Here is an 11,926-nt window from a genome sequence, read left to right on the forward strand (position 1 = left end):
GTAAAAACCCCCCCAAAAAAAAAAAAAAAAAGAAAAAAAAAAGCTATTCACTGATGATAATGTATATAGTAATGTCTTTATCTTGACTGATAAGCATGGTATTCATGCTGGAAAAGCAATATTGTACACTGTAAAGATAAATGTGATTAAATGTAAAATAAAATATTAAATAAATAAAATCAGTATGTACTCTAAAAGATAGCGTCATAAACATCTATGCAAATATTTATTTGCTCTTGGTATGGGTGAGACTCTTCAAAGCAAAATGCTCAAAGCAGAAATCATAAAGGATTAGATTTATAAATCTGAGTATATAAAACTTTCAAGTTTCTATATATTAAAAAAATTGCATCATCAACATAATTAAAGGCCTAAAATAAAAGCATGGAAAAAACATACACGGGAAAAAGCAATGATGTGAAAATGTGTTCAATATAAAATGTGAAGAAAAAAAAAAAAGAAAAAGAAGAAATTAAATTTAAAGAAGATGGTTACTGGAATGATTCCTTTCTAAACTCACAGTTGTGTCAGATGCAGACTAAATTTGACTCCCTCCATGTATTATTTTCTCATTCCTGCTATAAAAAATGAAGAGGCTTAAATAACACAAATTTACTATCTTAGATTTCTGGAGGTTAGACATACCTAATGGGTCAGCAGGACTATATTACTTCCTGAGGCTTGTGGGGAGAATCCCTTTCCTTACCTTTCTGGGTTTCAGGCTGTCCACATTCCTTGGGTGGTAGTGCATGGACATCTTGGGAAGGGAAGCATTATGCTGCCTATTCTACCTCCTTCCACAAAACCGAGTTTTTCCACAGGTGGTAGAAAAGACCAAGTGCAGGAACCCCAAGGCTAGCAGAGGCAGCTAATGGAAATGCAGCTCGTACATCCACAGCTAAGTCATTCTGGAGCAAATTCAGAAACTCATTTAATGAAAAACAAATGGGATATGCCAAAATTATTTGACCTTCTATTTCAGGAGAGGGGAAACTTCACATATTTTAACTTAGTAAAAATACATTCATTTGGAGGTGACTTTTAAATTCTTAAAAAGTTGTCCTGAAAAACTGGAATAAGATTTATTCCATGTGATTTCAGAGGACAGAACCTGAAGCAACCATAGAGAAGATGCTGTTCAATTCAAGGAGGGTCTTTTCTATCAGTTTATCTTTACTCAAATATAATGAGCCACCTTAAAAAGTACCATTAGCTTTATGAAAAGTTTATTACATTGTTCCTTTCCCCCTCTCATTGTATAAGTAGCAGTGAAAATCCAGTGTTTGGAGTCTTTAGTTCCCAATAGATTATCAGATTAATGTTAAAATCAATAAAAAGCTTGACAAATTTCCATTGCTCCTAAAATGCCTATAACAGGAAACCCTCCAAGACAGCTCTTTCCAGACCACTAAGAACTGGAAAGTGTAAAGATTCTCTCCTTTCGTACTTTCTTCACTCACTTTTTGAAAAATGAGATATGAGTATGAGAGGTAAGCAGGATGGCTCTGTGAAGGACGGGAGGTTTAGCTTTCAGGCTCACACCAGCCAGGTGCTGAAATCCTTCTCTCATGATGGGAATCTGCGCGCCATCGGCTTTTGGCGATCCTAGCGTGATAGAACCCAGGGGACAGAGGAGCTGCACTCTAGCCCCTCATTTCTCACATCTCCAGGGTATTCTTGCCTCCTCGTAGGTGTTTCCTCCACCCCACTCCGTACAAGGAGGGCCTGTTGACGTCCCTCTCGGCAGAATATAAGGATTACAGCGATTAGCCAGTCTTCAATCAGTGTCGTTCAAAATATCCTTGATCCGAGAAGACTGAAAAGAGAAAACATCGTGGCGGGGCGTGAGAAGGGGCTGTCTGGCCGATATAGAGAATAGGGATAACCGAAAACACATGAACTGCCACGGAACCGACTTGAAAATGTTTGGAAAACCTTCTTTGTGTTCCGTCGTCGTGATAACTCTTTTTCCAACTGGGCATGAGCTTACGAGCAGCCCCTGTCGGCTCCCAAGGTGATAGCAACTTTTTACAGGGACGTTTTGACTATACTCCAGTAGGGGTCAGAGACGAGGTAGTTTCAAGTATTCAAAAGATACTGTCAGCGGGCGAGGCTTAATCGAAAAGAGAGATATAAAATAATGAAAGACAATAACGAAACATCAAAATACACATCTTTAGGATTTTGATTGTCAAAAAGGTCAAAAGAGACGGGGTCTCGCTATGTTGCCCAGGCTGGAGTGCAGTGGCTATTCACAGGCGCGATCCCACTACTGATCAGCACGGGAGTTTTGACCTGCTCCGTTTCCGACCTGGGCCGGTTCACCCCTCCTTAGGCAACCTGGTGGTCCCCCGCTCCCGGGAGGTCACCATATTGATGCCGAACTTAGTGCGGACACCCGATCGGCATAGCGCACTACAGCCCAGAACTCCTGGACTCAAGCGATCCTCCTGCCTCAGCCTCCCGGGTAGCTGGGATTACAGGCACGCGCCACCGCGCCCGGCGATGGGATCTGCAGCAAAGAGATACTAGTGTCTACGGCGCCGTGACGTCACGGGGGGAGGAGCCGTGGCGAGCTCGGCCACGCCCAGCACGGGGCGGTCTGGAGGCACCACGCGCGAGACGTCATGGGGCGGGGCAACCGCTCGTCTCCTTGACTTCAGAGCGTCGCGTGCTACGTGCGCCGTTGCGGACTTGGCTGCGCGTGTTTGAATTCGAAAACTGGCCAGTGAGCGTGTACTGCTCGTAGGTGTGGTGTCCGGACACGCCACGAGAAAGGAAAAGCAGCTCAGAAGCCTGTTCCCTCCGCACTGCCTTGTGTCTACAGGCCTTAAGCACTGTGCTATCTTTTGGGGACTTTAGGAGGGAACCGTCTCTCTCTAAATCTCCCGTTACCTGTAGCGAGCTAGTTTAGGAGGTGCCTGCGCAGTGCGCGCGAGAGAATCCGTAGCGGCAGGAACTGGGGCCCGCAAAGTGCCAAGGGCAGCTCAGTCTTCACGATTGGAACTAAGGGAGCCTGGGGCAGCGGTCCGCGTTCGCTGCCCTGCAGGTCCGTTGTCCGTTAATGTTGAAGAAGCTAGTATCTGGGTAGATTGGTGAAAGATTTGGCAACCCGACAGCTTTTGCGAGACAAATTTAGATTAGGAAGAGATAGAAGGGAGAAAAGAAAAAATGTCTAATCATAGTAATCTACAAAAGCAGACCTTGCTTTTAATCGGCAGACCTCTGTCCTTGCAGTAGATAACTGCTTCGTCCTTCATAGATAAATGAAAGGCCATCACACAAAAACTCTTTTAACTCCTTGTTATTCTTGCCTCCTCTAAATTAATCTTTATATGCTCAGAGAAGAGCGACCCTCTGTTGTCTCCTTTCAAACCCAATAGATCAAAATCCCTCCATCAGTCATTTCCGCCCTTTTTTCCTCTCTTTCATATAGAGATTCTGAACTCTCTTTCATCTTAATAAAACATTTCTCCTTTGACCTTGCCTCATTCCAAATAAAATATCTCTTGTTTTCAACAGCTGCGTTTCTTGAAAACATGCTGTATAGTTGCTACCTTTGTTTTCTGACATTCCTCAGGGCACAGCTTACTGATCCACTGAAACCAGTTAGCTAGGGCTCCCCATTGCAGGTCTAGAGGCCTTTTCTCACCGAGGTGACATAATTCAATACCCCTTCTCATATGTATCACTAGTGACTGCTGCTCCCGGAAAATTCCCAATTCTTGTTGACAGTCTCTGGTAAAGTCTAGGCTCTGTTGGTATCTCCTGTGCCTATACCCTCTAAATATGTTGCTCCTTGTAGTTCCTTCCTACACCTTCTCTGTTGTCTCACTATGCTGTCCATGAATGAATGACCTTACCAATTCTCCAGGCTTTCAGATCTTTAACACCAATCTGATGCTCTTTCTAAAGCTCCAGATCCATATTTTTAGCCACCTATTGAATATCATCTTGAAATCATTCAAAACTTAAAATTCAGCACGTGTAAGCAAAACTCATCTTACCTTCCTCCAAACTTCCATTTTCTGTATTCTCCCTGTCTACCAATATCATTAGTAGCCCACCAAGAACTTGAAGACTGTTTCGTTCAATACTGAATTTCTATTTCGTGCTTGTCCAGGGACAGACAGTATGCTAGGTGATAGCCATGTGGCGCGAAGGAAAAGAGACATGTGGAAGAGACAGGAAAATGTAGCAAAAAATATGTAGATACTTACAAACTGGTGACGAAAACAAAGTACTGGGATAAAAACAATGGTGCCAGGCCATGGGTGGCAGTGGCATGGTAGTTGAGGTGACTGGATCCCACACGGCTGACTCAGCAGTTCAAATCCCTGACTGGCAGCTTGAAGAGCATATGGGCATATGTATGTCCATGCCCAAAATCTCTAAAGGAGGGGGGGTACTATTTTTCTTCTTTTTGTCTCTCTCCTACAAGTGCATGTGTGCTCTCTGGCAAATCAAAATACAAGTATAATACAAACAACAACAAAAAAATGGTGTCAGGAAGGGGAGGGCACTTACTTTAGAGAATGTAGTCAGCTAAGCCTCTTTAAGAAGGTATCATTGGGGCCAGCAGGTGGTGGTGGTGAAGGTGCAGCACACTCTTACATGGCCGGCTCCAGTTCAAGTCCAGTCCAGTCCTAGTGGCTTGCTTGCTGTCTCTCTCTCTCTCTCTCTCTGTGTGTGTGTGTGTGTGTGTCTGGTCAAAATAAAATAAATGAATGAATAAATAGAATTAAATAAATAATAAAAGTAATAATTACAAAGAACGGTATCATTGAAACTGTGACCTGATACTTCCATGGCAAGCAACAATGTCTATAAACTGAAATAAAAATCTTCTCTTAAGAAATTGGATGGAAACGGTAATGTGGCTGATAGTTGTCCCCAAAGTCTGTTCTCTTATTACTATGCTACTATGTTTTTAGCTGGGCACATGAAGTCCCTGTTAGAGACCATGTTTCCCAGTGTCGCTTACTTTCCCTGGAAGTGCTACGTGTCACCTACCTCACTTGCTTAAAAACACAGATCAGTTGCCCTCCGCTTCTGTTCCTTTGCCTTTCTCCATCGCTAGATGGTGCCAGTGCTCCCATCGCAGCATCCAGGCTTTAAGTGCAAATGCTGGAAAATAGCCTAGGGGTTGGTTGGACATCAAGAGGCAGGAAATCAGTGTCTACCGATAAGTTCATGGAGCTGAGCCACTGTCAGCTTGGGCCACTCCTATTTTTGGATGGTTTCATGAGAAATAAGCTTCCACCTCCTTTAAATCTCTGTATTTGGGGGCCTTATTATTATAGTACACTGTGTACTCTAACCGATCTACAGAAGTTCATAGGAGAATATTCTGGATAACCAGACCTCAAAAAAAAAAAAAAAAATACAGGAACCAGAATAGCTCCAGGCACATACCGAGTTCCCCAATGGGGTGAGTCATCTTCAACCTCTTGTAAGAAAAGTACGATTTTCTAGTTTGACTCCTATATTCTTCTATAATCTCTATATTTATATCCATTTCTATTATAATGATGTAAATGAAACTTTTCTGCTCTGCTTTTCTTTCTCATTTGTATACTTTAGTGGCAGTATAACACCGTCTTGATTTGATGCATCGTCATTTATACCCACTAGAAGTTATACCAACCACCACTCCACCATCCTATACATTTCATCTGCATGGTTTCATGAAATAGTGATAGGCATAATATCCAGGGCTAAGTCAATTATGTACAAGCTCAACTCAGTTTTTTCCTTTCCTTTTTTTTCCCCAAGGTTATTTCTGTGAGAGCCAGAGAAAGAGAAATAGCACCCCCAGAAGGAATTTAATTTTTTTTAAATTTTTTAAAATTTTTTGCTATAGGGTGCTTGCGCTCGCCATAAAGAGAGACAGAAAGCGAAAAATCACCACCACCACCCCAGGGGGGGGATGGCCACGCGGTAATCCCTTCTTCTCCACCCTCCTCCTGGGATCTTGGGCATGCACGCACACGTGCCCGGCGTGAATTTAAGCCACTGGGTCCAGGATATGGACCGCGGTGGACTACATGAGAGTTCAGCGACATAGCCATTATGCCAGCTGCTGATCCCAGGATCTGGATACTCCATACACCGCCAGCTTTTGCTAGCCCCAGATCATGGGAACGGGCTGCCTGGTGTAGTCAGGAGGTCTGAGTTCAACCATAACCATCTCGCTCCAGTCTCCCTAATAAAGCTTGTATTCCACCCCTGCAACGTGGCCTGGCCCCAGTTGCTGGACACTAATGGAACGCCCAAGGGGAGGGCTCCCTCAGAGAAGACAGCGCAGAAGTCACAGAGGAAACAACAGAGGAGCGCACCGTAGGACTCTGACAGCCCTAACTCCAGCCCATGCGGAATAGTAAAGGACTCCCCGCGGCCATCCCCGCGGGAGGGGAGCGAGGTGGGCGGCCCCCTTGGGGAAGAGGCAGAGCTCCGGTAGGGAAGGTGGGGCCACCAAGGGAGGGAGAGGCGGACAAATTACCCAGCGTTTCCTCGGTGCCTGGGGCTCCACCCCGGGCTGCCTCACCGCGCTGGATGGGAGAGCCTGCGCTCCGCTCACCGAGGTGGGGTTACCTGATGCTCCTGCAGGATTTTCATTACAACAGGTTACCTGCCTTTGAGAAACATGCTCCGTGGGCTGTTCCCAATTCCATTACATTTAATAAACGAGCCATGAATTAACTGGAATTACGCTTTGACACAACACGCATCTGGCAACACCTCGCGTGGAGGAAGAGCCTTTAATACAGTTAATGGACAATTTATCATCAACACGGATCCTCATTTCTTGTAGCAGGTTTTAAAAATCTCAGACTAAATCTCAACAGCGCACGAACTTATTTATCCAACATCGTACTGCTAGGTGAATACACATTAAGCTTGAGAAACTTTTTTCCTCCTATTTGAATATGTTTTGACTTCCAGTTCTGCCAAAAGGTTTGGACGTTTTAAAACTTAGACAGCATTTACCATGGCTGTTTATTACGTTGATTCTGATTTGACACGTAATAAATCCCATCTCCAACTAAACGTCATGTATTTAAAACCCAGTATTTAACAGATTGGATCACAACTATTGATCCTGTCGCTTCATACCAGTGTGGTAAAAGCTTTCTGTTGTATTTAATGTATTCACTTTGAAAATTATTAGAGTGCTGCTGCTGCTTCTTTTCTGTTCTTGTTCTTTCTTTCTTTCTTCTTTCTTTCTTCCTTTTTAAGTTTTGCTCTAGGGTGGGTATGCTTGCCAGAGAGGGATGGGAGAGCGTGAAAAAGCACTCCCAGGGAGAATAGCCCACTGCAATCCCTTCTCCATTCTCCTCTGGGGTTAGGGTGTGCATGCGCTCATGCTGGGTGTGGTTTTTAAGCCACGGTGCCTGACTCAGACGCAGACTGAACAGTTTGCTATGGGGACCCAACCACCTGCTGGCCCTAAAATGTTTTATTTTTATAGCAAAAATCTCACTATGAAATATATATATTTCAGCTAAGTTTGAAGAGTGTTTCCTTTGTTTGGGGACTCTAGATTTATGCTAATGTCACACCCAGCCAGGTAACTGGCAAATAGATTTGGGTCTTCCTGAATTTCCATTCTCCAGACTCATTATTTAGGAGGTTAATGTATTTGAACAACCTAGATTCTGATAGGGACATACATGCTTCAAACTGTATATAGCATTCGGTGACAAAGGTGAGAGAGAATCAAGATAACTTTCTTTGCCTAAACCATTAATTTACTTGTCTAACAAGTAAATACTGAGCACCTGCTATGTGCTACACGTCCCAAAGTGTCAACTGTTAGTTAATGTTGGGATAAAGAATAATTTTGAGAGTAAAAGCGGAAGCAAGGAAACAATTTTCTTGACGTGATGCAGTCAATCTAGTCATATGTAAGTTTATGTCTATTCACCTTGGACCTGGAGGAAAGGGCATACTTTCTGAGCAGAGCAATGACTGGAAAAGAGAACAATCTTGTGTGACCTTTGACACCAACCATGACTCATGTAAAAATCCTAGGACTTTCCATATGTGGAGGTGGAGAAGAAAGTTATATCTTCTCCTGGCTGCCTCCCCTTATAGAGAATGAATGGAAGAACATTGAGGTAAATGCTCTGAGGCATGCATCTTTTATTTTGGAGGGGGACATTTTAAACTGCCATCTGACAACTTTTTAATATTATTTTTCTGAGATTTTATGATGCAGTGTTTGAGTATATCTCACCATGGGTGCTTGCTAGGAGAGGCTTTATAAATACCTTACGTTATCATGATTCACATTGTTAATAATTAAAAATATATCGTGCTTTGCTTTGGTTTCTGTGGATGACATTTTATGACCAAAGGGATTCACACTTTCCTCAGGAGTTGCTTTTAGGGCTAATGCACCCTGAAAGCAGCCCTATGTATACGGCAAATACCGAAGGAACCGACTGCCTGTGCTGGTCGCCTGAACCCTCTCAATGTACAATGTCAGAGCACGAATTCATTTTGTGGCCCAGCTCATTTCCCAAGAGGGGAGCATAGCCTGAGGCATGGCAAGAAATAATGAAAGGCAAACCCTATGCTGTAGTGGCAGTAGGCAAACTATAGTGACCATGATGTATGGATAAACAATATTGCATATTACGAAGGATATTTGCATGATATGCAAATATATACTAATGCTGAGTTACGATTTATTATCGTCGTGAAAACTAACATTAATGCTATCACACATTAATATAATAATAATATAAAATAGAAGAGTAATTTATCTCCTTATGAGTATAGGACTTTGTTCTTAAATTTTGCTATAGGGTATGAGAGAGATGAGGGAGTGGGAATGAGATCAAAGAGGTGGTTATGCAGCAATGCCTTCTCTTCCATTATCCCTTTTGGGATTCTGGGCATGCACACACATCACCCAGCATGTTTTTCAAACCATGAGGTCTGGGACTCAAACTGCTTCAGCAACCATGCAGGATCTAGCCACTTTAACCACCATACCACCAACAGGCCTGAGCATAAGAGTTATTAAACTAGGAGGCCAGCAGGTGGTATGGTATTAAGGCACTGGAGTCGTATATGCCGACAGTAGTTTGAATCCCAGACCCAGCAGCGTGAAAATCATGCCAGGCGTGTATGGGTTTGTGCATGCCCAAAATACCAAAGAGGAGAATGGAGGAGAAGGTATTGAGGCATGGCCATCCCCCAAGAGGTGATTTCTCACTTTCTCTCTCTAGCAAGTGCATGTACCATATGACAACCTAAAAAAATAATTAAAATAGTGAAAAAAAAAAAAAAAAAGCGGGACCAGCAGATGGTGTAATGGCTACGTTGCTGGACTCCCATGTACTCGACCGCAGTTTGAGACCCAGACCCTGTGGCTTACACCCACGCCAGGTACATGTGTGTGAGTGCCCAAGATCCAGAGAGGAGAATGGAGGAGAAGGGATTATAGCATGGCCATCTCCACAGGGGGTGATTTCTCCCTTTCTGTCTGGTGATTTCTCTCTCTCTGTCTTTCTGGTGAACACATGCGCCCTATAGCAAAAACCTCTCCAAAACTTTTTTTTAAAAAAATCATAAAAAAATAAAAAAGGACTCAAAAAATACTTTTACACTAATATTTAGTGCAGCATTAGTCACATTAGTTAAAAGCTCAAAAGAACTTGGTGTCCAACAGAAGAGTAGGCAAACCAAATGTGGTGTTAGGGATTATCATTCAGCCATAAAGAATAGTTTTGATAAAGGCCATGATGTGGATGAACATTGAAAAGGTGTGAAGTGGAACCAGCAGATGGCATATTGGTTACATCATTGAATTTCCATACGGCTGACTGTGGTTTGAGTCCTGGGACTGTTGGCTTGAAGATCACGCTGGGTATGTGTGAGTGCATGTCCGAGATCCGAGGAGGAGAATGGAGAAGGGATTGTGGCATGGCCATTCCTCCTAGGGGGTGATTTATCACTTTCCCTTTCACTGTCTTTGTCTCTCTCTCTTCCTGGCAAGTGCACACACCCCAAGGCAAACATCTCTTAAAAAAAAAGAAAAGAAAAAGTATAAAATGAAATAAGCTAGACATAAAAGGACAATTACATGGGCCAGCAGGTGGCATGGTGGTTGAAGATGCTGGACTCCCACATGACTGATGGCAGTTCGAAGCTTAGACCTGGCAGCTTGCTTTCTCACTTTCTCTGTCTTTCTCTGGTCAAATTAAAATGAATAATAATAATAAAGTTAAATAAAATAATTATTTAAAAAAGGACAATTACAAATGTGCAATTTTGCTTATGTGGAATATCTAGAACGGGTAGATACACAGAAATAGAATGTAGATCGATGTTGTGGGGAGCAGAGAATGAGGAGTTATTATTAAGAAGTACAGAGTTTCTGTTTAGAGTGAGGAAAGGGTTTTGGAAATAGATCTCGGTGATGGCTACACAACACTGTGAATACAACGACTGCTCTTGAATTGTACCCTTGACAATGGTGAAAATGACAAGTTTTGTAGTTTCTTTCTTTCTTATTTTTAGATTAATTGCCAGAAAGAGAGTGTACTCTCCAGGAGAGAGAGACAGAGAAACACAGAGGGAGAGAGAGAGACAGAAAACACCCCATCATGTAGTGTGGTCATACTGCAATCCCATCTCCTCCGTTTCTCCATCCTTTCGGGATTTGGGGCATGCATGCACACAATTTGGAAAACTATAACTTTTTTTAAAAAGTGTCTTTCTTTCTTCCATGAGAGTGTGAGAGACAGGCACTCTGACAGAGTCCTCAGGCATCAATCCACCTCAGACTCAGCCCGGCCCTCGATTGTGGGTGTACATGTTTCCAATGTCTTCAGGAAGGTCTCCCAGCTGGAGCCCAGAACCGATCCTATGGGTTAGCCTTACGGAACATTGCATTACTGCTGCATCATCCCATCTAGCCCCTGTTACTTTTGCTTATATTTAACAGAAGCCTGGAAGAGCTTGCTTTAGCAAAAAGAAAGATCATTTGGTATATCGATGCAGGATGTTTCATGTAACTTCACAATTAGTATGCAGAGAGACCCAGGAAGAGCCTGGAACGGTAAGGAAAAGACTGCTTTGTCATCTCTGCTCTTCTTCACCTTTGAGTGTGTGTGAGTGTGTGTGAGTGTGTGTGTGTGTGTGTGGTTCTTGCTATAGGGTGCATGCGTTTGTTAGAGAGAGAAGCAGAGACAGAGAGAGAAAGTGGGAATCATCCCCTGGGGTCTTTCCGGACCTGGCTGAGTAGAGGTGTCATCAAGGGAGTCAACAGGTGCCACAAGGACGGAAAGGTTCGTGTAAAGGAGCCCAAGAGTCAGGACATTACCTGAGGCTGTTGATCAAGCTATACCAGTTTCTGGTCAGAGGCACCAACTCCACCTTCAACCAAGTTGTGCTGAAGAGCTTGTCCATGAGTCGCACCAACCTGCCCCCTCTGTCCCTTTCCAGGATGATCCACAAGATGAAGCTTCCTGGCTGGGAAAACAAAACCACTGTGGTCATGGGGGCCATTACAGACGATGTGCGCTTTCAGAAGGTGCCCAAGCTGAAGGGGTGCATGCTGAGTGTGATCAGCTGGCCTGCAGCCGCATCCTCAAGCCTGGGGACAAGATCCTCACCTTCGACCAGCTGGCCCTGGACTCCCCCAAGGGCCATGGCACCGTCCTACTCTCCGGACCTCCCAAGGGCCGCGAGGTGTACGGGCATTTCGGCAAGGCCCCTGGAACCCCGTACAGTCACACCAAAGCTATGTCCGCTCCAAGGGCTGGAAGTTCGAGCATGCCAGAGGTCAACGTGCCAGCCGAGGCTACAAAAACTAACCCCAGATCCTACCCTGTTATTAACAAGCTTTAGGATTCTGAAAAAAAAAAAAAAAAAAAACAACCCTGGGGCGGTGATGGGAGGGGAGGGGGGG

General features: G+C 43.8%; 1 pseudogene; it reads left to right on the plus strand.

The window, feature by feature from the left end:
- The first annotated feature begins 6,369 nt into the window (after positions 1-6,369).
- LOC106736208 (ribosomal protein L18-like) lies at positions 6,370-11,831 on the plus strand (annotated as a pseudogene).
- Positions 11,832-11,926: the final 95 nt, after the last annotated feature.

The sequence above is a fragment of the Tupaia chinensis genome, unplaced genomic scaffold (assembly GCF_000334495.1).
Source record: "Tupaia chinensis unplaced genomic scaffold, TupChi_1.0 Scaffold000688_1, whole genome shotgun sequence".
Taxonomy (NCBI): domain Eukaryota; kingdom Metazoa; phylum Chordata; class Mammalia; order Scandentia; family Tupaiidae; genus Tupaia; species Tupaia belangeri.